Raw genomic sequence first — 22,033 nt, 5'->3', positions numbered from 1 at the left:
TACGATAAAAGCAGTTATATCTCACCTATTTTATAGAACACTTAAACGATATCAAAATATGTACTAATTCATCATTATACAACTGCCATTTGCAAGAACAACAGAGATACGTTCAATATTTAAGACTTGTCTCATTTTTCTCAAACCTAGTCTACGGCTTACCATAACAATTACAATGATTAGCTTTATTCCGATCTGAATTAGCAATTTTACCACTTTGCTATATAAGTACATCTTACAAAAATATTCACGTTAAAATAAGTAAAACGTATTTTTTTACAGTATCCTTCTTTTACTGAATTTTAAGTTTATCCTTGTATAAGAACACGTTAAATAATTTGAATTATAAGAAAATAGTCAAATGTACAAACCTAACTTACACTTTACAACGAAAGAAATTATTTATACATTTGTAGATATTTTATGCGTTTGATTTTCATTGTAGGCAACACGTATTTGCTTCGATGCGGAACTGGGGAAGTATTGTGTCAAGTATTGTATTTACAATGATGTGTTTTTTTGTGTGTGTGCCTATACCCGCCTGTATATTTTAATCCGTTGAACCGATTTCTTCGTGTAGCAACTCAATAGATCAGAAATCGCACATGAAAGGTACTTTATTGGACCAAAAATTAAAAGAAGTTACCCCTTCCACTTCAAAATCGAGAAATTTACATATTTTTTAACATAAAGTGGGATGCTCTATAACTTTTTTAAAAATAATCGAATTAGCTCCAAATTTGTATTGAATATTTTTTAAACATACCGTCAAACATTGGCAAACCAAAAATATCGTAAACCCTTTACCTTAGAAGGGATAGACATTTTTTTCCTTATTTAATTTTTTCAAGCAAAGGTTTAAGGATTCAAAAGGTCTAAAAATTTAACCAAAGGTAGATCTAGAATGGGGTTATAACATAAACAATTTTCTCAAAAATCTGTAGTCAAACTTTTTTTATTAAGGAAAACCCCAAAAAAAGGGGGAAATTACACTTTGACCGTAGTCAATTTCCAGGTTAAGTCAACAGTCACAGGTAATGAACATTTCTTTTCATTATATTGTTAATTACTGAACATGGGTAACTAGGCAATACATTTTTATAGACAAACGATCAACCTTAATCGTTTACACTGTATTACTAAAAATTATTTTTTTAGCACATAATTGTTATTAGATACAATGATTTTATTGATATTTGTAACACCATTGGACCTCCCTTACTTAATCACTTACGTATAATACTTTCTTACTGTTGCGGTTAGAACCTACTATTTTATCACTTTCAGTAGATATAATAATTTCTGTAGACATGTGACCTCCCCGTCCCCACTATGCCCCGAACCCCACTGTACTGGCGTTTTTATTTATTATAAAGGGAAATATAAATAACTAAAATAAGGCTCAAACATGAACATAACGAGAATAAAAATAATCAGTAAACTAGAAATTTGGACAGATTTTAATATGCAAAACCTAAATGCAAATTAATTAATATTTTAGAACGCAACTAAAAATATAAACTTATGATATAAAAACAGAAAAAAAAAATCCAAAGTGTTTCTATAAAATTAAAAAAAAACAGAATATGTTTTGCAACCAAACTTACTCCGAAAAAAAAAATACTAAACAAAAAGTATAGCTTGATATTATATTATGTGGATTTATAATCAACACTTACTATGCGTATTTGCCGTGTAAAATATTTTTATAATTATACGACATGTCCTCTGGTCGATTCACGTTTACAAAGAAAGTTGAGACTTTATTACATTTTTGCATATAATATATTAATGTAAAATAATTTTTAAAATTAAAACCAATTACACGGCAGGGTAACGTATAGCATGCAGAGACTTGATTCAAGTTTCTGACACGCCTCTATGATGTTACGAGTTCTGTAATAACATCAATTATGAGAGATGCAAAATACCTGAAAGGCAAAAAGACACTGTCGAATGAAGATACTGTAGCCTCTGACTGACGTCATTTTTACAAAAGGAATAAATTTAGTGCACATACACCTACTCAATGCCCTAAATGAGATAATAGTGGCCTCGCGCTTAACATACCTGGCGGCTTATTACGGAGGTCAAATTCAACTAAGTTAACAAATGTTGTTCAATAGCACGTTAAAACGTTCTTGCAAAACATTTTTTCCATAGACAAATGTATGGAAAATGAAATTACTGTTTTAGTAGAATTCTAGATTAAAATATTATTTAGCACTTGTTATAAGGATATATAAAAAAGGTATGTCGAGAATTAAGGTAATAATATCGAGTTAAATTTTAATTTTCTCAACCCACTCTGATTAAAATGATTAATAAGACAAAAACAGGTAAAATATGTTGTCGCTAAAATTATCATAATTTGTTAAATTGTAGCCTAGACACGATCGTATTACTTTTACTACGGGCCAAGTATAGACTAAAAGTCATATTAGTGAACGTTGATCTTAGCATAACCTCAGAATAGACACACATAAAGAGCTTGATACAAAAATGTATTAATTTATTTAATGTTGTTAATAATTTAATGAGTTTTAAAATAATGTATTTAGTTGTTTTTGGAATACTCGGCACGATAATAGAAATAATCTGTGTTAAAAAATACATTTTTAAATTTATTTTTGATCATTTATTAAAAATTATATATAGTTATAAAAATAAAATTGGTTCTTATCCCTAAAAATATGTAATTTTGCTTAACATTTTAACTATATTATACTATTGAATGTCAATAGTTAAAATGTTTCACAAAATTTCATTTTTTCGGTAAAAAAACCAATCACAATTTTATAACATTGTACCTACTTGATTTTTTTTAATTAAAATTTGAAAACATATTAAATATTGTACATATTGAAAAATATTTATGTAAGTATATTCTAAGTCTGAAACTGAAATAATTATCGTAGTTATTTCTATGTTAACTAACTATAAACACACACACACACACACTAAATCAAGATTCACACTGACTAGCAGACTTTGGGCACGTTCTAAGTTAGTCAAATGTACTAGGCTAGTAACTCTTAAGTATTGGAACTACACTACAGCCGGTGGATATAACCGGCCATAACGGATAAGCATATTATTTTTTTTTAACTTTAACAAATGTTTAAAAAAAAAATCATAATAATTCTGAGACCAGATTTGGTTTTGTCGACAAAACGCTATAAAATAATGTATTTTGGTTCTTAATACAAAATCGTGTACAAATACATTTATGCTATAAATTATAATTTAAATCGCAACAATTATAATTCCTTAAAATTAAAATAATCGACGTGTTAAGATCCCAAAATGTTTTAATAACACTAATACTCAACAATGCTACTACCGGGATATACTAGTCTAGCGTTCTTCACCATTAGTATTTAATGCCAATTGTTTACCGGTTTAGTGGACGTTAAAAAAAGCTCTGAAATCTAACACAATTACAGACTTGCATCGTTATCAATTGTTAGTTAAGTCGTTATTGAACCCGTCTTGTTCAGATATACCGTGAAATAAAGGTTACGAAATATCCAAGATAATAATAATTAAAACATAATATTGAGAAGTAGGCATCGCAAGGTGAAAAATACTCGGAGAATAAGTCGTCTTTCACCGAAATATAACTGCAGTAATAATTTTAATAGAAAAACGTTTATTCAATTCGTGATAATATTTATTATGTTGTTTATTGGTTATTCTATGGGTTTGTGACACAAATACAGCTCCATTTTTTAATTAACTATTCAAGTACAGTAAAACGAGACTCTTTTAAAATTATGTTTGCTAAATTTAAGACATGTGATGTAATCAAATACAAACTAAACAATAGTAGTTTCGCCTTGAATCAGCGAGGACTAGTGTTTGAAGGGAATACTCAATAATATTTAACTTATCTCTTGCAAGTGACATAATAAAATATTGACCTACGATAGGGTTGGATTAAAAACGGGTACATGCAAACATTTTCTAAAATAATCAATTTTGAGATAGATAAAATGTTAATAATTATCATATTATAAAAATGATTTAAAAAAATTATCTTTGCTTTTCCAGAATCGAATTGTAATAAACATGTTTGTCCTTCTTACTCGATTCTTTTTCCAAACGTTTGGCGGCCAATCACTCTGGTCCATAAACTCCAGCCACAATCAAATACTTATGACAATTTAAACATAGGTAAAAGCTCTAATAGTAAATTAATAAAACGTTTTATTAGAACGGTAGGTGGGATTGTATGAATAGTAAAACAATCAGTTTAATGGTGATTAAAATAAATGTATATGCTTAAATATTTTTTTTTTAATTCAAATTACAATTGTATTGCTGATAAGTGATAACTCCATTGTTTTATAAGAGACTTATTCACTAGTGACAAACCAAAATAAATAATACCTTACATAATAAGTGTTGTTATAGTTTCCTGTACGGAGCAACGTCAACAGCACATTCCGTAAGCCTAAAAGTATGGATAAATTGTAGATTTTGCATATTATTCGGACCAATGCGTGTGTAGTCAAATTTTACCTTAAGGATAAAAAAAAATTCCTAGAAATATGAAAACGCATTTATTGAAACGTACGATGAACGTATAACGCATGTATTTATCAAAATAAAATTATGATGAAAATTGCACGGCTGGCGTTTTATGGAAATAGACCGCACATGTCACAAGTATTTGGTGACACGATAGCTACTCGTATTATTGAGGTGGCATAAACAACTTTTTATTAGAAATATTTTTATTAAGATTTTTCTATTATTTAATAATAAAAAAAAAAAAATGTCATGAAGAGTGCCGAAAAATTAAAGTTAAAAGCCACTTTTATCATATTTTCTGTTCAGCAGAAATATTTAAATATTGGAGACTTTATAGGATGTCGTAAAGAAATAGTAAAACATATGGTTTTTTTCATTATAAAAACTTAAAGTTTTGCAAATTTATTTATAGCTTACCTACACTTCCTATTTCAAAGAGTTAGCTTTTATTCTGTGAACTTTCGTTTACTTGCTGACTTGTTATAAACACAAGTCATACTCAGCAGTTTATTTATTATTTAACCGATTCATTATTCATCACAATACACCGTAAACTAGTAACGTGGAGACATAAAGACAGCTTTCTTATCAGTGACAGACGCTGAAATCATACAAACTTTTTTCTGAAACAGAGCCGACTGCCGAGATATTTTTAACATCATAGTGAGGCATGCGCCCACATCTAAAACCATACTTAAGCGTTATTTTTACTATATTATTATTAAATTTTTAAACGCGCTAAACCACAATATTCCTATACTGAACACTAATATAGGCTAAAAGTATCAAATAAAATGATTAATATATTTTAATTGTCAAGGTTCTTTTAAATTGTTAATTTCATTCAATTATTATTAATTTATATTTCGATTAAAACATTTTAATAATCATAACCGTATGTCAGATAAAAAAAATAACTGTTCCATATCATCAGTTGTATTATATCATCGTTGTTAAAATATGTTTTGAAAATAACACGATATCTCATTATTATAATATATTGTTATTAAAATATTTTTAAGCCAACTAATGTTTGTGGTATATAATTATAATTTTAATGTAATTTGTTTGGAAACTTTTCATGTCACTTTAATTCGTCTGTTATACTTTAACAATGCACACGTTTTCAAGGAAATACACCAGTGACTTTATTCGTCAAAACAAAAAAACAAAATAGAACACTTACACGGCATAACTCACTGGATTCTTAATTATAGTCAAATGAAAAATATGGCGTACAATAACGGAACAACGTTTTAGAATAAATTAATGAAACTATGTTGTTGGCATTTGATTTTCACGAGATGAAAAGACAAACATTATCAACAATATTTCACACTCTCGTTTACATTGTTTTAACGTGCAAGTTATCGCAACAATAACATTATAAAACAATACACTATATATATATATATATATATACATATAATGCGGTTAATAATACGAAGACGATAGTGTAGTGGAACGTCCAATAGCGTTGGTATGACACGAGGCGATTTGCAAGTATGGTTACAATGAAATCCAATATTGTGTATTAAAATACAATATTATACCGGTAATTTAAACACAGTCATCAATTTTATAGCCGTATCAACAGATTTGTAGGTACAATACACTTTGCGACAACGTTTTTGCACGCGCTTTTTTGGTGGAGCACTTGGTATTACAACATTTCCTTAATTTGTTAATCACGTTGTTTGGAAACTTAATACGCAACAGTAAACCAGGTATAGATGAAGTGATAAAATAATCGCAATTCTTAACAATATGTGGACAGTACAATTAACACGTTATGTTAACTACTTTAAAATAATATTTTGAACTATTTTTTTATCATCCAATATAATAATGATTTTATATAAAAACTTGTTGGGCTAAAATTATTAGTTTATAGAAAATTATGTACAAATTTAATACTTGTTACAATCAAAAAAAATTTGCATTGACACTTTAATTAGCGGTTTTATCTTTTCGATCTCACTGAACTGGCTTTTATTTTTAAGTTTTCAATCGGCTGCAACTGAAAAAAAATACAATTAAAATAGAAGAATAAGTAAGTACCTAGGTTTCGGTTTAAAAATTCCTTTTATAAACGAGTTTTTTTAACTTGCTGCGGCTGTCATTAATTAATAATACTAAGATGGTTCAACGACACGCACATACTCTGTATTTCATCGCATAAATTCACAATGTGTTTTTATGAATTATAACTATGTAACGGCTGCAATTTACGATTTAGGGAAGATAATTTAAAATTAGAACTGTGGTTTCTTGCCAAATTATTTTACTTCTACTTCTCTGTTAACATAGTATTATCACCCTATTAGCTATAAAATTAATACTGTTTCATTCAGTTTATTTTTTTTTTTTTGCATCTATAAAGAACAAATACAAGTATGTAAAAACACAATTCCTACAACACTACTAGCGCAACCGACCATAACATCTCTACAAGTATTTTATGCGAGTAGTTTGCTCCTCTATACAAGAGTAATTTTAATATGACCCAATCTCAAGCTATGTTTTATCTTTTTAAGTATTTTATGCGTTTATGTTTTATGTTTTTGTTAGACAAAATGCCATCAAACGATAATCTATACACTATAATGCTGAAGCTATAGGTTAAACTCTACTTAAATGTTAAGTGTAGTTGGGGCAAATGGCCATAAAAAGAATATTGTATTATTTATCATTAAACAAATGTCAAATTTAACCATCTCCATCCAAACCAGTAATAAATCCGACCCAACTCGATCGTACAGACTATTTCTTGTTCTATGTTGAATTTTATGATTCATCTAGCTTATAAAACTCTGTTAAATTGATTTACACAGAGAAGATTTAATTATTGAAATATATTGTAAATCAAACCAAAATAGTGTTAAGCCAAAAAAACTTAATAATGACCGAGGTATAATAACATTTTCTCAACAAATATGTCTATGGGCCAATAGGTATTATACATATCCATCATCATATATATGTAATCAACATTTCACTTACGTGTTGTACACAGAATATTCCATAAACCACAAAAAAATTGCAATAACATTTTTTATTTTATTTTTGAAAATTTAAAGAAAGTTTATTTTGCATTATTTGGTTATCTTACTTATTTAAAATTAAATAATCATTTCAAAATTGAGAGGAGGTTATTTTACAAAACTACTATCTAATCATTTAAACTTATATATATATATATATAGAGGCGTTCCATACCAAATCAGCCGCGACTTTAAAGTTTTGTCTCCAATTTTCTGCAAGTTCGTAGGGTCATTAAAGGACCCTAAGTAATGGGAAAATGTAAAATTTTAGCAAATTTTTTATGAACTTTTGTGGATTTTATAGTATATACTTAAAAAATCGTCAATTTTCTTTATTTTTGAATATTTTGAAACCAAAACTATAAAAAGTCTGAAAACATTCACATCTACATGTTTATATGTTGTTCTCGAACAATTTTTTTTTTTAATTCTATCTCAAAAATGTATAACCTAACTACTTGTTTTTATAATCAAATTCAATTTTTTAAAGTATTTTTTTAGTAAATTATTCTTCATTTAAAAAAAATATTAAATATAAATGTTACCATTTAAGTTTCGAAAGTCGGTAAAGCTCCAAGAAATAAAAATTTGAATATTTTCTTATATTGTACTACAACATAAATAAAAATGTTTTCAAAAAGAAATACTACAAAGTTGTAATTATTTTAAGAGTAAACTATTGTAGTGCGTAAAAAAGAATCGCCCGGTACATGGCTATTAGAAATATTATAGCTATGAGTACAGCTGTTGTAATCTTATTGAACAAATATTGTAATCTATTAGACGCGTAGGAGTCATTAACTCCTAATAAAATTCTCCAAAACCACCTTACATAATGAATCACACGTGTCGTTATTAAACAATAAATTATGAGGTAATCTGTATATTAATCTGTATAATATTCTGTAGACGCTTATATGTAAATTAAAAATTGTACGAAGTTAAAAAAAAAATTATTAAAACTTGAATGGGGTACTATAATTACGCTATTTTCACGTCTTGCGGTTACTCCCATTTGGATATCTTGGCTCGCCAGTTTCGACTGGTTCGCCTGTCAAGATATCCAAATGGGAGTAGCCGCAAGGCGTGTAAATAGTGTACCAAGTTTTTTAGGAATATATTATTTATTTTCAATAATTGCATATGTGTCTAAAAACTAATTTAAAAAAAAAAACCAATACAGTCTAAGCCAGCTGAGAACGTATTGTTTTTATTTGAATAATTCGGCCAAAAATTCACATAAGTTCTGTACTACCCTTAGGTTATAGATGATTTTTACTATAGGTTTAACCAAAAAAAAAAAAAATTATACTTGGACTAAGTACACCTATAATATACATGTAATATGAAACATTCCATATGACTCAAATGCCAGTACAGCATATTTACAGACATTTTTTTTAGTTTTTACAAATACTCGATCACCGTGACGGCAAACTATAATTCGTTCATTATAACTAAGTTGACACAGAACACTGGTAAAGCGCGAATGAAAACTCAGTAGATAATATCATATTGTCGTTTTTATATTTATACAAATTGTATAGGTTATGGTGCCCATTATTGGAACCTATCTCCCTCCATACCACAAAGACCTTGATTTTTCGCTTCTGCATAAAATAAGCAGCTAATCATATTAGTTACCTTTATACAAGATTTCATACGGGTTATTGTTTACTTCCTTTCTATTCCTCAAACATAAATGTACTTCCTACCTCTATTTGTGTAATCCCATTGTACTAGGTACAATATTCGAAATGACCTATGCCACCTATAGTGTGGTTAGACTGTTCTTTTTTAACAATACTGTTTTCTATAACACTTTTCATATCTTAATATTTAAAAATACAATTTTTAATTTAATCTATGGTATATCATACTCGTAGAGTGAAAATATAAATTATCAAATTGTTATTCTGAAAAATGACAAGCATACACGTTTACGATAGTCATGGTTAAATAAATAAATATTGTAAAAAATCATAAGGATAAAACCTTTTCAATTTAAAAATTGATTACCAAAATACAAATACAATTTTAAAATATCTTCTCAACTTTGATTACATCTAAACATTGTATCGTTAGGCTATGAAATCAAAAATATATCCCCAAAAATTCGATCACTAATTTTGATTTACCTCGCCATCTCGTTTTTACAGATTTCTTTATTTTTATAAGTCGATACCATCATTCCATTTTCTTAAAGAGTGGAGAGAAGCGTTTGAAGGGAAAAGTCTGAGGATCAGTAGGGTGAAACAAAGGCAATCGTAATTGATTTTGGAAAAAGTTTTGGAACACGAAAGGTAATGCAGATGTGTGATGATAAAGTACGTGAGGTTGATAGGTTCAAATACTTAAGATCTATAATAGGTAGGTTAGGTTAGGTTAGGTTGGACAATCTTGTAGGAAGATGCCTACAAGATTAAACGTACATTTTATAGGACGGAAGTGCGCCCAGCCCGATTATATGAATCGGGATGCTGAGCACTAGACAAGAAAACTGAACAGAGAATGAATTTATCGGAAATGAGAATATTAAGGTGGATGAGTGGAGTGATTATGGTGGATAGAATAAGAAATGAATACATAAAGGAGAGTCTAGGAGTTGCATCAATTGTGGGGAAAAAGATAGAGAATAGGTTGAGATGGCTCGGTCATGTTATGGGGAGAGACCAGGCAGAGGCAGTGAGAGTGGTTGTGAAGATTAAAGTAGAGGAGAAGAAAGGAAGAGAAGAAAAGATGGATAGAAGAATAGAGAGCGGTATGAGGATAGCTGGAGTGATTGAACGAGATGTAGAAGATCAAATTCTACTGCAATAAGGACTAGGGTGGTCGATCCCACGTAGTTTGGTGTGTAAGGCGAAGATGAAGAAAAATACCATTATCCCATTTTCTACAAATCTATTCAAAATAACCTCTGTTTCTCTCTCGTTAACATTAATAGTTGTACATATTTTTTTCTTTGTACGTTGTTGAAGTTTGTTTTTTTAAATATGTAAATTATACGTGTATTTTGTCAAACTATAACAAGTATAATACGGACAAAATTCAATGACTTACCTAAAAATAAAAAGCCATTACATTAGGCTCGGACAATAGTAAGGTCAATGGAGTCACGTCGCTATGGAAATTATTATAACTGAGAGTGATCACTCAACGAAAACGTTTCAATGCGGATTTGTAAATGACACACATATTAATTCTGTGTTAGGACGGTAAATGTTGATACATCACTTTATCCAACTTTCGGCAAAATACAATTCAAGTTTTTCAACAGTATGTATTCTTATATTAACTTTTATATTAGCAACTATATCTTGATTATGAATGCACTAAAAACATACCTTATTCTGCCACTTTTTGCAATACTTACTCGTATTTTAAAACATATTATCAGTATAATTATTTCAATATATCGGTAGCACTATATCTAAAAACCATCTCAAACATGGTTGGAAGTTAATAGACTATTTCTGTTAAGCTATAGCTTGCACGACAATGCAAATTGTGTAAATTTTTCGCGATTTTGAAGGGGAAGCGGTGAAATTTTTAAATTTTTATCCAATTAATTATCTTTAGGTACCATTTCATATCTTTAGACTTGCTACTTGAAGATATCGATTCAGCTGTTTAAAAAATATCATGGGTTTAGGACAGTAGACACAAAAATAAAGATACATCATTGTAAAACCAATCTTCGCTCCGCATCGAAACTAGAATACGTATACATTAATTGTACATCACAAATGTTTCAAGAGGCCTTCAAAAAAATATATAGCTTATCAATTTCTTCTCTTATCCTTCCAGCTGACATTGCAATACTCAAAGCAATTAGTTTGGTTTAGTTTATAATTAATATTGCCATCTTAAAAAATGAATAAAAAATAATAATGTAAAAGAAGCGTTTTCATTTTACAATATAATGTCTTTCTTGTTTTTTTTTTTTTGAGTTAGGTTAACAGTAAATATAATATAATATTTCTTATTATTTATTTTGAATCAGTACGAATGTCTAACGGTGCTAGACTATCGAGGAGTTCCAATAAATAAATCAAGAATTTGCTTTCAGACTAAACCCGATTTGCCAATTTTGTTCGTTCTTATATAGAACTTAAAAAAAAAACCTTCTCATGATCACATCAAAGCTAATATACATGTGTAAGAAATATGTATATCCCACGCCTCTCTTGCTAAATTGCACTTTTGTGATATTTCCCTTCACCGTTCTCTCAAAAAAAAAAAAGCCTAACCCAACCTAACCACCCGATTCGTTTGAAATATATATAGGTGCTCACTTTCGATGCAGAACCGAGCAGACAGACAAATAGTATAGTATTCAGCAGTTGAATGTGGGCCGAAGGCCAAAGATTAGTGGAATAGAGTCCGCTGTTTTTTTGTATTTAAATTGTAACGGTGCCGGGTGTGCCGGGGGAAGTAATACTGTAAGGTGACCCCCCCCCCACTTGTGTTCTTATGGGCTTGTAATTTAAAAAAAAAAAAAAAGGTACTCACTTAGAATCGGTTTGTTTAGTTTTTTTTAAAAGAACTTTTTTTTTCCCAATTCTTCTGTACAAAAAAACGTCCAACGGCGTTTTAATAATTTATTGAGTAGTTAAAAAACAAAAAAAAATCATGCACCGTACACACTCGGATATACATGCACTCACGCGAGTACCAGAAACTCGCACACGTTGGTTCACGCGCGCGGCCGCTAAACAGTGGAAGCTTCGGTCTGTCTGTTGTCGGTCCGTGATCGTCGGGCTAACTGCCGGCGGCGGCTCAGCATGTGACTAGTCGGTATACACAAAACGGCACGACGCGGCGGCGGCGGCCGTTACCTACTACTATTACACTACCGGCGACACCCGCACTCGCACGCGCCAATCGTGCCGGCGTTATACACACAAACACAATATGCATAACAATAACCGACGGTTTTTTTCTCGGTCACAACAGTATGTCCTCCCCGTTAAGATTTTTTTTTTCTTTTTTGGACATTCCCGATGACGTCTACCCCCCCCCCCCCGTCTATTATAGTGTAATACGTGTACAGTACTACACGCAAATTTTTTCGAAATTTCACATCACGGCCAGGCAGTGGCGGCGGCGGCGCCAGAACTTCGTGTCCGGGTGGGCCCACCTGGGGCCACTGAACTATAGGAAGGGCCAGTGGCGTAACGACAATTGCCTTACCCGTCGGGGCGGTAAAGACTTACAATATTACAGGTTAACAAAAAAAATAAAGGTCACTATCGAGGGTAATACCAGGCGTTTTTTAAAACTTCAATAACCCCATCCCTTTTCGGTATGTTACTAAGTAAAGTCATACTATATCCACCAATTAAGCAACACTTCTTAAGAAAAACATAACAATTAACATATACTTTCAAAATTACAATGCTTTAAAACATTTAAAATGAACAGAATTTAATATAAAACCACACAATTACAAATGTACAAATGATAAAAGTCATTTAATTTAATTAACAACGATATTGATGATATTTATTTTAATATTATTCTACGATTATTGTGAGAATCAGCAAATCTATCTATTATAATATTATCAATATTTTAAAGCTTAGCTTCTGACTTTTCAATAGAAATGATACTTAAATTAGAAAGATTTATTTGTAACATGGAATTTCTTAGATATGTCTTAATTCTTTTCATTCAAGAAAAAGTTCTTTCGCATACTGCGGAAGAAACTGGTATAGTAAATGCAATACTACAAAGCTTAAATAACTCGGAAAATGCTAGTTCGTATTGCATTAGAAATGCACGCAATTGAAAAAATACTTTTTATAGAATTATACTTATTTTCAAAATGTTTTTCTGCTTTTTTAATAATTTTTAACTCTGAGTTTAGTGTTTCAACATTACATCCATAAAAGCTAGTGTAAATGGTTGAATGAGTTCTGCATTCAAAAAAAAATTTTTTTTAGGGTCAAATGCACAAATGCCCATTAACAAATTTTGAAAATATTATTATGTAATACTAAACAAAAATACTTTGAAATCATACATGGTGGGCCAGCCGGAGGCCGAGAAGATTTTAGGGTGGGCCGCGGCCCACTCTGGCCCACCTTCGGCGCCGCCACTGTGGCCAGGCGTTTGAAAATTCACCCAAAGCCCTTAAATCTTCTTCAACCACCTTTTTCTAGTTCCAACGCGTCTTCTTTTTATTGTGGTTTCCATTCTAGTGCCGCTCTAACAGTATCATTGTCATTTTTTCTCAATATGACATTTTGTAATGTTTCTTTTTGAAAATATTTTTGTTTATGCTACATTATTGTAAGAGACAATATGTTAATTTTTATCTTTTTTCAGAGTTTTCTAGAGTTTTATCAACTTTGGAAACTTATATGCTAATGTATATATTTTAAAGTTAACAATAATTTGCTGACAATTTCGACTGGTTAACGTTGCTCGTACCGTGTTTGCCTGTGGACTGAGCGATCCGATTCCGCAGGCGTAGGTTATATACCGCACTCTCCGCCTCCTCCTGCCGCTGCCAGCTGTTTTCTTTAGCCACGCCCCTTCGCCTTGGCTGGTTTCCTTAAGTCCTTTTTTTTAATTGACGTATCACTGATTTCCACGTTTTGCTCAATTTCCGGTTGAAGTTCGATGTGCATTTTTCAATTTCTATAGGTTCTCTCACCTATATCTCATCTCATCCCATTTGAGATGTGGTGTTTCCGCAGGATTCTCACTATATTTTGGGTGGACAAAGTTACAAACACAGAAGTGTTAAGAAGAATAGACAAAGAACCAGAGGTGATGAAGATTATAAAATCTAGGAAGTAGCAATATTTTGGACATTTGCTTAGAGGTGAAAAATATCAGCTCTTGCAGCTCATAATACAAGGAAAGATTTGCGGGAAGAGGAGCAGGGGAAGACCTAGAACGAGCTGGCTGCAAAATCTAAGAGAGTGGTTCCAATACAACACTGAGGAACTACTCAGTGCAGCCAAGGACAAAGAACATATAGCCATGATGATTTCCAACCTTCGATAGAAGAGGAACACGAAAAATGCCAAAAAATGTTTTATGTTTAAACTTTAGTGTCTCAAAAATTCTAGTAAATAGTACCTAATATATTTAAAAAGATTAAAATGAAGAAAAAATATATATGCAAAGAGTTAGACTCGTGTGATTCATCACAAAATATAAGACATATTGTTCATAACAAAGTTGTATTTAAACATTATTAAAAACATGGTCCTATTTAGCCAAAATCTCGATTTAGTACGATATAAAAAATAAAAATATAGACTGACAGATTGTTGACACAATAAAAATAGCACGAAATTGTGTCAAAATTATAAATCCAAATATTTAATTCAAATAAATAAAAAAATTGTACACTTGACAGTGACAACAGCTTCTGTAGAAAGAAGTTTTTCTAGATTAACTCTGGTAAAATATAAAACACACTACTAATTTTGTCTAGTTCAGCTATTAATATTGCTTTTACATTTTAATTTATAATTTAAAGTCAAAAACAAATTAAGAACCAATATAACACAATAAAGACCTGAGTCTTTGATTTTGGTATCGGTTGAAAAAATAATTCTTGAAAAAAATCATTATCCAGGATTATGTTTGCAGAAAAAAATAGACTTATAAACTCGAAAATATAAAACTAAAAATAAATATTTTATGAAGTTTACCAAAGCAGATTTTTTTAAAATTAATATTTAAAAACAAAACTTAGATACCTTTAAGTTTAATAAGTATAAAAAAAGTGCACTTACTAAATTTGTATGTGCCCATTTAATATTAGTTTTTAGGTCTTAAGCGTATGAACAATTTTATCATATTGCTCCACCAACCAAAATGTCTAGCTACGCCACTGTATACACATATATAAATATTCACTATGCTATTAATATTTGCTATACTTATAGACTGCATATAAAGATAGTGCCAATAAAGTATCAAGAAGACCTATAACATACACATAATTTCGACCTTACGTCTACTTAGCCTATAATGTATCACTATCTAGTCAATAATGGGTTTATAATCATGAATCGTGATATTCCCCCCCCCCCCTATGAACAACTGTGTGTTCAAGCGTAAAAGGTTTTTAACACGTTTTTTCTCTCCCAAAAAAAAATTTGGCTATTTTGAAAAAATTAAGTACTAAATTTAGACATTAGGTACATGAATTACTCAATTACGAATGAGATAGAAGAGATACCATATGGCCCTCAACCACAGATTGAGAAGCCAACAAGAAATGAATTCGATGCGGCTATTATCAAACTAAAAATAACAAAGCCCTGGTGGGAGGACGATATACCGGGCGAACTGATAAAAAATAGCATCAAGGAATATAAAGACACTAAACATTTAAACTCATAAGCTGTATATAGAGCAAAAAAGAGAGTTGCCAAAATATTGGAGTAATGGAATCATATGTCCTATTTTCATGAAAGGGAATAGGGCAGAATGCGCAAACTTCAAAGAAATTATGCTGCTAAGTGTCCCATATAAAATTTTATCAGTTACACTGCTGAAAAGGCTAGAAGCATGCTCTGAAAAAATACTGAATAAGTATCAATGTGGCTTCCGCAGCGGATAAAGAACCACTAACCAAATTTTGTATAGTAAGACAGATAATGGAAAAGTGCTTGGAATTAAACGCTGTTACACACTTTTATTTATTGACTATGGACAGACCTTTGATAGCCTAAATAGATCAGCAATGAACGTAGCACTAACGAAAAACGGAGTTCCTGATAAAATAGTAAAACTTATAACTATGAGCCTGGCAAATGCGACAGGAAATCAAGATGGGAGGATCAATGTGCGATTCATTTCACATAGATTCAGGGGTCAGACAAGGAAATGCCCTATCAGCAACACTGTACAATATTGTTGGCATGAGGAACCGTGCATACTTTGCCAATATCGCACTCTTCAAATCAAAACTACAATCGAAAGTTACTAAGATGAAGCTAGACAAAACCAATTGGAGCAATGTCCCATAATCTGCTATGAAACTTGGACATTGTCAAAAGCAGATACCAAATGGTTAAAGATACTTGAAAATTACAATAATGTGAAATACATAAAATCATGTAGAACCATATGGTTGGGTCATGTCGAACAAATGGATGAGGAAAAAATAACCAAACGCATAATGCATGCAAGAATTGAAGGAACCAGATGGCAAGGACGTCCAAGATGTAGATTGCTGGATGAAGTAAAGAAATATCTAAAACAGATGGGTGTACACAACTTGAGAAACGCAGCTAAAGAACGGGACGAGTAGAGAAGATTTATTTTGGAAGCCAAAGGCCACTATGACCTGTAGTGCTCAGATGTAGTAGTAGATTTAGACATTCGGTCTAATTTTCAGTCATTACGTTCAAAAACTATGCCAAAAAAAGGGGAATAAAAGACAAGTTTCCACCTCTCCCGAGGGGTAGTAACTTAGTTTTTGACTTCAGATAAGTAGAGTTTTACTATTATATGTATACATAAAGAAAATCCTTAACGAATATAAAAATATTTTGACTATTTTTTTCGAAAGGTATCTTCACTTTACGTCGTCTCCCATGGGAGGTAGGCGATCATACTGGCACTTCTAACTTTAAATGTGCTGGCTCGGAACAGGTCACCTGATATTATATTAATACTTCTTAAAACATACTACATTATACTATTCCTTGAATTTTACCCTGGATATTAGTGGGTATAGCTTGCCGTAAACATGAACCATTTTTGACATTTTCATGTCTTTGCTATGGCACATTACCGAAAAAAGCGTTAACAAAAAACCGTTATCACACGGAGATGGGGTTGGGGTGGAAGATAGGGGTAGGAGATAAGAGATGTGTTGTACGTTCAACGTTCAAATTAGAGCTAAATGATAAATTCAAAATAAAATAAGGGCCCAAATTCTCTATGAATTGTTTTAAGCCACATATTAAACACTACAATATTAGCCAGAAACTTGATGTTTTAATACACTAGCTTGTTACCGCTTGTTAATATACTATATCATTGTCTATAATTCCACCACTACTCTAAATTTATTCGATACTTCAACGAGTCATGAAAATGCTCTTTCGTGGTTGCAGACCCGGCTGAAAAACTGATTTTTTAAAGTACTTTTGATGAACACTTTGTTATACTGTACAAAGATTCAGTGAATAAACATAATCGAGGGTCCAGGCACAAATAAATATAGGTAAATAAATACCAGCACCGAGCTCCGCATCGAAGCCAATTGATGTTAGTAAGAAGTAATATAACATGTGTAATAAAATTGATTTAATCTGAGATGGCTCTAGATTGGGGCAGGTGGCCAATCGTACATTTTGTAATTAATCTACTCAAAGTGTTATACTCGTAATAATAATTATTTTTACACCACCATAGAACAAACGATCAATTTCATAAGTTAAATACATTATGATTTTATTCCAGACGTTTCTATATTAATTGTTATCACCCCATTCTATTACTGGCCAGAGAATCGGTGATTATTGAGGGGGAATGCCCTTTGGTAGAATATGGTCGTCCATGGCGGCCCGGGGGTCTGTGTGTGATGAATGTTCATTTGTTTTTTCTTCCTATTCTCATCGTCAGTCGTTATTCTAATGGCTTTTTCCTCTCAGCGGGCAGTCGACATTTGTCGATCGGACGAAAATCATAGGTGATGGACTAGTTTGGTACAACATATTCATCGACGAGGTCATGCGCGATAGGTACATACCTACCTAAATTACATAAACTGGGTTCTCCATAAAAAAACACTTTGAAAAACAAAAATAAAAAACATGCGAAATTTCATAGAAGTCGTATAGAATCAATGAAAATAACTATCAATATGCATTTACACATTATGTTAAGTTATTTTTTACAGTTTACCAATAATGTACAGTATCATTGTTGTGCCAGCCGCTAGGATGATTTGAACTCGAGGGGAAGTACTAATTAAAAATACAATTGCAAACAAGAGAATAATATTTTTCCTTGCGTTATACCAAACTATATGCGTACGTTTTACATAGTTACACAGGTACAAATGTACAATATTAAATAAAAATAAGAATTTTGTAAAAACCTGGTTCTCATTAGTTACTACGATTTACATTGTACAGTGTGAGTACAATTTAACACAAGACACTCGTTTTCCCTATAAATAATTTCAATTTTGATCGTTTTTCTTTTCAGAGACACTTTGGGTTGTGCTACTTTACAATACTAGACGAACCTTACTAATTATTATTAACAAACATTTATCTTTTTATTTATTTTTTTCAGAGCTTTATAACTTTAATGGTAACGTATATATTTATTTTTCGGTAGAGTAATGCGCGCAGATACAAATAGTACTACATTACACTCTATCCATACACTCTACCGGTGCAGTAAACTATTATAAAACTAGCAGAGTAGAGTGAGTAGGAAAAATAGTAGGCTAGTGTACTGCACCAAATTCATTACAAATGTAAACCCGGCATAAAAGTAATTACCACAACTTGGTTAATGGCCATTTTCATTCCATTTCAGTTTGACCGTTGTAAATATCTAAGTTGCATGTGCAAGTAAATCGACAGTCAATAAGTATTTGAAAAAATGTCATCCTATAATATATTGTTAACTACGATATGCTGGTAATAACCGAAACAAAACTTAAATAGTCAAACGATCGACCCTAAACGTATCCACCCAATTGCTCAAAATATAATTTTACAATGCTTTTATCGAATTTTGTACTTCAGGACCTCATATTTTTCTTAAAGTCGCACCAGTTCAAAGCTTTTACTTAGAATATCGTTTTTGCCAGATAGCCACATTGCTTGAATGTCAACATGAAAGTAACATTGACCACATTTGGCTTATCTCATTTCTTGATGATTATTAAACAATGTAATAGTGAGAAAACTTAGTCCGGCAAATTCGCCATTCAAGCCCTCGCAAAGCTGTATTTTTTAACTGGAAGTGTCTTTTCTTATATTGTTTTTCTACAAGTGTTCCAAAAATATGGCTTTTCTCCAACTTTCTATCAACCAGTACCTAAGTTAATGTTTTTGGGTGCGATTTTCAGTACCTACTATATTATGTCAATAATATTATTATATTGTTATGTATTATGTTGTTAATTAAAAAAATTTGTTCGTTTATCTGAATATTTGTTTAGTCCTTTGCACTGCATTTCAGTGTCTCACCACTGCCGTTCAGTCCCTTATAATGGCAATTTCTTTAATTCAAATTTTCTACTAAACTAAGAATTTCTACGAAAGACCTTTAATGGTCTTTAATGTGAACCCTATGCTTAATCAAAAACCAAAAAAAAAAAAAACTAATTTTTTTTAAAGTGAAAAAATGGATGTAAAAATTCCTTAGTTTCAGAGAATCGCCTATAATATGTAGTCAGAGTTGGGTATTAATCAATTGAAATAAACTAAATTCGAATAAACCGTTTATAATATTATTCCATTTGTTTTAGTGATTACCCGTTTATTATTTAATTAAATTTTGCCCAACTTCTATTTAAGCCTGTATGCACGTAGTTCTAAACAAATAGTTCTCAATTAAAACCCAAGTTATTTAAACTGAGCACAAAAAGGCTAATATTGTTATCTCTTCAACGTACTCATTTTTGGTAGCAAATTTTTATATTTATTAAATTGTACTTTTAACTGCATTCAATATGGAGTAATTAGTTTTTATTGGCTTTTTAATGAGAATTTCTAAGACAAACACTCGAGCATTAGACTGAATGTAGTTCCATTGCTTATTGACTGTATTAGTTAGTATGTTATTGTTAGTTTTGTTCGTCCAATCTCTTAGTGCCCTAGGAGGTCCTCACGTGAACGCATTATATCGTTCCCAACAGTTTTTTAAGTTAAAATAGTAATAACAATAATTTGTCTTTCGGAAAATCACTCGTGGCCCTACCAAAAAAAAAAAAAAAATGATCGCAACATTTGTACTACACATTTTTATACTTTTTATTAAATGTATCATAATATTATGTCAACATAGCAAGTGCTACAGAGCTAACAGCTAAGTGAGTATCAATTGTCAGTATATAATATAAATTGAACTTATCCCTACCCTAAGAGTTTAGTTAGTTAAATCTCAACGAATAATCTAATGTGGAGGTAAAACTTTTGTTGTTATTTTGCACTTTGATTGAAATACCTCGGTTTAAGGTTAACGCTAACTATAAACCGATGTTATTAATTTGTGTACCTACTTAAATAAATGCTTATAATCTTTATCGGATACAGTCGGGCAACTCTTATGTGATTAATTACATTAATGAAACCGCCGACTTATACACAAACTCTATAATTAGAACCACGAGAGAAAGCAAGTTGATTTGCTACATATTTGTTTAACCTTCATTCAATTCATAGCATAGTATATTTTACAATGTAATTAAATCACCGTATAAATCACACAATGATTTAATGAATGATTCCCACCCAAGAGTATCTATCTCCTCTCTTTTTCGAGAAGTTATAAGTATCCGATATCTCGAATGTTATAAACAAACAAATATTATTTTATAATAGTCCGTTTAAATGTTATTAGTTATATATTACAAGTTCAATTAAACAATATTCATGATTAATATATTATATTATGTAAAAAACTAACATCTTGATTAAGTTCCTATCCTTATCTAATCATTTTAAACAACTTATATTAGTTAAGACATTTAAATGAACTCATTTAATTACAATCGTCCATTATGTATACCTACTTAGAAATATTTACAATGTAGTCATTTTCAAAGTAACTGAATGAACACAGAAAACATAATAACATTAAATAAACAGGAAGCTCTCAGTTAGTAACTTTTTTTTAAATTATAAGCATACAACACATATAAGTATACTGGAAACTGTAATAGGTAATGTTGCTTACAATATTGCTTTTTGTTTTATCACTAGTAAAACTGACATTTATACAAAACAAACCACAAAACTATTAATAAATCTACTTTCATTTCAATTGTTGTCAAATTTAAATCTGCACCGATTCAACAATGATTACAAATTTGTGTTTTCTAATAAACAATGATTATCATTAATTAATAATTGTATTTATGTATGGTAAACTATTAACTCATTTAAATATTGTGCACAGCAAATAAAAAAACAATCCTGTAAATTTAAACATATAATTTTAATAAGGTTCCAAACATTTGTACTTTTGATGTTGTCGTTTTTGTAGTTTAAACCAGTTTATAATACCTAATAATCACCTACACAATATTTATTTTACGTAGAAAATCCTTGAATACTTTTTTAAATGATACCATAAAAAATTAATGGTACATTTTTTTAGGTTGGTAGTTACAACCCTAAACTTACGGAAATTAAAACATTTTATAAGTTAATCTTAAAAAAAAAAAAATGTATTTATTGTTCATTTTTATTTATGAACATTTTCTGTTTTTACTGCAACAATGATTA

The 22,033-nt window shown here is 30.6% G+C and overlaps 1 protein-coding gene across 6 annotated transcripts in view; it reads right to left on the bottom strand.

The window, feature by feature from the left end:
* LOC126838810 (basement membrane-specific heparan sulfate proteoglycan core protein-like) overlaps positions 1-12,348 on the bottom strand; it is a 141,385-nt gene extending 129,037 nt beyond the window's left edge. For all 6 annotated transcript variants that reach the window (XM_050573529.1, XM_050573532.1, XM_050573534.1 and 3 more), the window contains exon 1: positions 12,093-12,348. The gene's annotated coding sequence lies outside the window, so the exon portion shown is untranslated. The remainder of the gene's footprint in view (positions 1-12,092) is intronic.
* Positions 12,349-22,033: the final 9,685 nt, after the last annotated feature.

Source organism: Adelges cooleyi, unplaced genomic scaffold, assembly GCF_023614345.1.
Source record: "Adelges cooleyi isolate 19-005CV unplaced genomic scaffold, UGA_ACOO_1.1 ACOO_flye_CR_arks_rails_tigmint_CR_PRNA_30, whole genome shotgun sequence".
Classification (NCBI taxonomy): Eukaryota; Metazoa; Arthropoda; class Insecta; order Hemiptera; family Adelgidae; genus Adelges; species Adelges cooleyi.
Note: the sequence above shows the minus strand (reverse complement) of the source record. Positions and strands in the feature narration are given on the sequence as shown.